The sequence below is a fragment of the Sinocyclocheilus anshuiensis genome, unplaced genomic scaffold (assembly GCF_001515605.1).
Source record: "Sinocyclocheilus anshuiensis isolate Anshui unplaced genomic scaffold, SAMN03320099.WGS_v1.1 scaffold164, whole genome shotgun sequence".
In the NCBI taxonomy this organism is placed as follows: Eukaryota; Metazoa; Chordata; class Actinopteri; order Cypriniformes; family Cyprinidae; genus Sinocyclocheilus; species Sinocyclocheilus anshuiensis.
Window position 1 is genome coordinate 340,894 of NW_015557128.1, and position 6,047 is coordinate 346,940.

Sequence of the window (6,047 nt, forward strand, 5' to 3'; positions counted from 1 at the left end):
ACCGGGAGAAGCTCCTAAACTCCTCATATATCGAGCAACAAGCCGTAACACAGGAACTCCATCTAGATTCAGTGGCAGTGGATCTAGCTACGGAAGTGATTTCTCTCTCACCATCAGTGGAGTCCAGACTGAAGATACAGCAGATTATTACTGTCAGAGCAGACACTACATCAACAGTAAATATGTGTTCACACAGTGATAAAGAGTCGTACAAAAACCTCCGTCAGTCAGAGTCACAGTGACTGCACTGATACAGCTGAGAGACACTGCAGCTGCTCTACAACACAATCACACACAACACTGATCAACACAAACACTAATAACACAATATCATTACAATCAACAGAAATATTATACTTCTGTGAATGTGTCAGTGTTTTAATAGGATCATCATATTTAGGTGTAATATATGATTCCTGTCAATCAAACTGAACAGATTCAGTCACTTCTGCTGTCTGGACGTGATGCTTTACATTCGACCCACAGAAAGATTTACATTCTTACACAATTACTGTCAGAACGATTGATTCTGTATTTACGATCCTAGATTTGTATGATTTTACTGACATTTTCATATACATTATCCCTTTGAAATGTAATGGGTTTGTCTGTGTGCTCCCAGGTGGAAAAGACAAACTATTAAATGTATTAAAAATATACTTAAAGTGCATTTGTACATTTGTATCCACAACATGCTTATTTGAAGTGCATTAAATTATATTAAACTGCATTTTAATATTTTTCTAAAAAGTATGCAAATAAATATATGCTTAGTTGAGCTTTTAAGTCATATTCTTAACACAAGCATACTTTAAGTGAAGTTTTAGTGTATTTTTTATTATGATTATTATTTTTTTTTTTTTTTTACAAATATCATACATTTTATAAATCATTATTATATCCCTTGTGTATCCCCCTCAATCATTATGTATTGCCCTTGACTCTGTGATATAATATCATGTTTCTTGTCACATGACAAGACTTTGATTTGGCAGCTAAATGTTTTTTTCAGATATGATTAATATTTTAAAACAAAACTGCCTTACTATAAATAGTAAATAGCGAAATATTATGCTTTTGATAATGTTTATATCTTTTATTTCATTTATATATTAATATTTATATTGTTGTTTACATTTTTTATTTAATTCATTAATTTGTTTTAAGGTTTATAATTTTTTTTTGATGATTTCATTCATTTAATGATACTTATGTCAATGAGTAATTTACTAAATTAATTTAATATCATATCAATATCAATATGTATATGAATTTACACAATTTTGAGATCATATTTTTGAATGAAGTCTTATGCTCACCAAGACTGCATTTATTTGATTAAAAATACATTAAAATAGTAATCTTGTAATATTATTACAATTTAATGTGAATATATGTTAGAATGTAATTTATTCCTGTGATCAAAGCTGAATTTTCAGCATCATTACTCCAGTCTTCAGTGTCACATGATCCTTCAGATATTCTAATATGCTGATTTGCTGCTCAAGAAACATTTCTGATTATCATCAATGCTGAAAACAGTTGTGCTGCTTCATATTTGTGTGGAAACCCTTTCATAATGTCCTTTCAGGATTCTTTGAAGAGTATAATTTGAATAATTATTGTGTGTAATGCTTGCGGAGGCTGTGTTTTACAGGTTTCAGACACGGCTGCAGTGTGAGACTGAAGTGTAGCGTACTAAAAATGTGAATTATGAAATTGGATCACGACCCTCATGAATATTATGATGGAGGATGTGTCCGTGTCAGCAGTATGTGTGTGTCCTTTCTGTCACCTGGTGTCTGTCCTCACTGCTGATGTGTTTGTGTGCGATTGTGAGTGACCCAGCCTCACTCCCACATTATGTATCCAGTCAGCATAGATGTAGCCCGCGGAGAGAGAGAGATGCTGTCATGGAAGGACTCTCTGACCTGAACAACTCCTGACAAACACCATTTCTCTTCCTTACCTCACTTCCTCTGCCTCTGTCTGTATTCCTTTATCTCTCTCTCTCTCTCTCTCTCTCTCAGTGGTTGTCTGCCTCGCTCCGTCTTTGTCATTCTCTTTCTTTCTCTGTGTCTTTCTTTCTTCTCACCGTGAGACCTTTCATAGGACTTGAATATTAGTAGCCGCGGTTCTGTTGGGGCTGTTGTGGAGAGAATCAATATTTGACCTTGGAATTTCAAAGTGTTTCGTCAATGACGTCCACTAGAGCGAAACAGAATTAAGCAGCACTGTGAAAATCATGATGATTTTAATGTGTGCTTTATTTGGCCTTTGAGTTTTCTAAAGACAGCGTTATTAAAAATTAGCCGTAGAACTTGACTATTATATAATATAATAATTTTTTTAACTTTATTTTTTTTATTCCGTTTGACCTGAAAAGCTACAAAAATGACTTTGACTGAGATATAATTTCCTTGCTACATGACAACAAAATAGCTTACTGTATGTTGATTAGACAGCTGAATTTTGTTAATAATAAAACAAAGGACTAATACAATTTTAATATATGAAAATATATTTTTAAAACTGCTTCAATATAAATGTAAATAGTAAAAGATTATGATTTAATTATTATTTTTTAAAATGTAGTCTTTTAATAATTTAAAATAATTGTTCTTTTTTTAAATTTCCAGAGAGGCCTCCTAAATATAGTTGACTTTCTGACCCACAAATATATATGATAAATACCATGTATCATAAATTAATTGTTACATTTTTTTTTAAATATCAGTTGTACATCATAGAAGAAATTCAGTTCATTCTCTATGATTTTTAATTCAGTTTGATGTACTTTGAAATTACCTCTGTAAAATAAGAAAATGCTGATAGAACAATAGATAGATAGAACGATAGATAGATAGATAGATAGATAGACAGACAGATAGATAGATAGATGATAGATAGACAGATAGATAGATGATAGACAGATAGATAGATAGACAGATAGATAGATAGATAGATAGATAGATAGGAATTTTATGCATGAACACCTTGTTTATTTTATACTAGATTTTATCCTGTAATTTCTGCCATCTCGTATAAATTGATCTTCCTGGTCGAGATTGTGCCATTTCGAAAAGCGGTGAGGTCTTACCTTATTTCTTCACTTATGACTGTAATATTCTCTTAGATTTTATATCTGTAGAATTCTTTTGTCTGTCAGCTGAAGTTGAGTGGCTGTGGTTTGTGTCCAGTAGGGGGCGCAGCAGCTTGCTGATTTGTTTCTTGCAGCATCTCTGCAGTGGACGCATGTGTTGACTCTTATGCTGGAGCACATTATTTTGAGTTATTTTAAGCTGATATTTTAATAATCTCTTGTTATTGATTGCTGAGTTATACCTACTGCTGATTTAAAAATATAAATCAGAATATCTAGCTATAAAACCATCTTTATTTCTCTCCTCATTTCAGTAAACAAAGCTTTAGTGGCATGACTGTAAACATTTACTCTATTGCCAAAGCATTTGAAGTATGTATTTATAAAGACGTTCTTTTGCTTTGTTTTTTGCTTTGGTAAGCATTGCAATGATTTGTTTTGGGTAACTGAATGTCTGCATCACAATTCAACAATTACAGACTTTTAATGAGACTTTTTTTTCTTTATTTCAATCTCCACAGCCACCTAGACATATTTGACTCTCAGCCACCAAAAAATATCCAAATTCACTAATTGTATACATCATCAACAAATTCATTATCTGTATGAACTGATTCATACATACATTTTAATTAATTTAATTGATAAAATAATGTGTAATTTGCCCTAATATATATATATATATATATATATATATGTGTGAAGTATGTATACAGTAGTGCAGAAATATAAGGTGAAGTAAATAGAGATGAAGGGAGATGTGAAATGCAAATCACAGTGCATTATGAATAAATTTGGATACTTAAAGGGGTGGTTCACTGGGTTTTTTCTAGGCTTGATTGTGTTTACGGGGTGCAGTCTAGCGTGTGTTAAATACTAACCTACATGAAAATATATATATATATATATATATATATATATATGGATAAATGTACATATTTTTAATCACATTGCTAAGGACATTGCTTTTAAAGTTGTCATTATATATATATATATATATATACACACTATATATATACACACATACAGTATATATATGATGTATTTTTAAGGAATTATATATTGTAAACCTCATTGTATTTGTGCCATTGGGCCTAAAAAACTATGATTATAAATAATTATAAATAATAAATGCAGAAATACATTTTATAAATGCATTTAGATATTTCTTGAAATATTATTTCTAAAGATGTTCTTTTGTTTTTCTGTTACAGTGTTGTAGTGATTCGTTTTGTGTAATTGAATGTCTGCATCACAACACTCGATTGCACATTACATTTTCTAAGAGAGCAATTTACCGCTGGCTATTTGAGCTTACATAATGTCCGTAAATGACAGCGAGTGTGTGTTTGAGCGTTCTGTGCCGCTGACCCACTGGTGTTATTCACAAGCACACAGCCCGCAGGTGCAGTTTGTCATCATGCGCTGATGTTTATTTGTTGCTTTGTTTGTCTGTGTGTTATTTTGAAGGATCCCGAGCAGAGGAAGCAGCACACAGAGGATGCTGGGAAACGGGTACATGTTATCTCACTCGCAGAACGCTTACTTAGTGCTTCTCGCCTCTAGACGTATGTGTGTCTGTGTGCCGTGTTTCACCTCTTGTCTTGAACTGGAAGCTGAGTAAATCTGCTGGAAGACGGTGTGTCTGTGTGTCAGGACGGGGCGGGAGGATGTAGTATATGTTGCAGGTCGACTGAGTTTCTCGATCAGGCCAATCTGATTTTGTCAATAGCCTCTCAGAACACAGCAAACTTCAGAAAGTGTCATTGATTGGACGCTGTCTGATCTCCACAGTCCAGTGCCTCATATTTCACAGACATCCAGAGGATTTAAGGTCTTCTGTGCCGGGATTAAATGGATGGAACTAGCTATAACTCTAATAGTCTCCTGTACTTTCAAGTTTTAATGTCACTAACTTGGCAAACTTTAGCAAGTGACCAGGGTTCATTTTGTAAGCCTGGCTGGTACATTGTAAACATAAATTGATTTCCTGTTGGACAGATATTGTCAATAGCCTCTCAGAACACAGCAAACTTCAGAAAGTGTCATTGACTGGACGCTGTCTGATCTCCACAGTCTAGTGCCTCATATTTCACAGACATCCAGAGGATTTAAGGTCTTCTGTGCCGGGATTAAATGGATGGAACTAGCTATAACTCTAATAGTCTCCTGTACTTTCAAGTTTTAATGTCACTAACTTGGCAAACTTTAGCAAGTGACCAGGGTTCATTTTGTAAGCCTGGCTGGTACATTGTAAACATAAATTGATTTCCTGTTGGACAGATAGTAAAACCTATGTGCCCTTATTCTGGGAAATTGTGTAAAGCCAGCCGATCAGATTAGAGATTGCCAGACCGAGAAAAGGCTTGTCTAAATGACAGGAATTTAGGGATGTTTTTGAGCAGAATTGCATGGTTTCTGGAGTTGAGCTGATCCCCTGATTTGCTGTTCTTCAATGGATGTTGAGATCTTGTGGGCCAGATTAAACCTTTAGCATGCTTTGAAAAATGTGTCCTGTTGAAAAGAGCAGATAGTGGAATATTTCAGCGCTGGTTACAGACACTGAGCAGGCCTCCAAAAACCTGGTCTTTTTGTTGAAGTTAGGGCCGGGAGATGAATTAAAGCTCACTTCACTGACCCAGAGAAATAAGCCCTGTAAGTTCAGCACAGACTATATCTGACACACTCGACCCCTGCTGATACCAAAGCGTGACGCTGTATAGCACAACAGTAGGCTCCTGAAAGTACAAATGCCATTCATTTCCTCCATAGAGAAATTGATTTTTAACAATCATTTGTAAACATACCAAGTTGGACCTAGTGTGAGCTCTGAAGTTGGTAAACAGTCATATGCTTCTGTAGAAACAAGTGTGTGATTTCAGCTTATAGAAATATAATATTATTGTTAAAATAATATAAATAAATAATAATACACACACACACA

General features: G+C 34.1%; 1 protein-coding gene across 1 annotated transcript in view; it reads left to right on the top strand.

The window, feature by feature from the left end:
- Positions 1-6,047, top strand: part of LOC107677925 (STE20/SPS1-related proline-alanine-rich protein kinase) — a 71,433-nt gene that overhangs the window by 26,903 nt on the left and 38,483 nt on the right. The gene's annotated exons all lie outside the window — the stretch shown is intronic.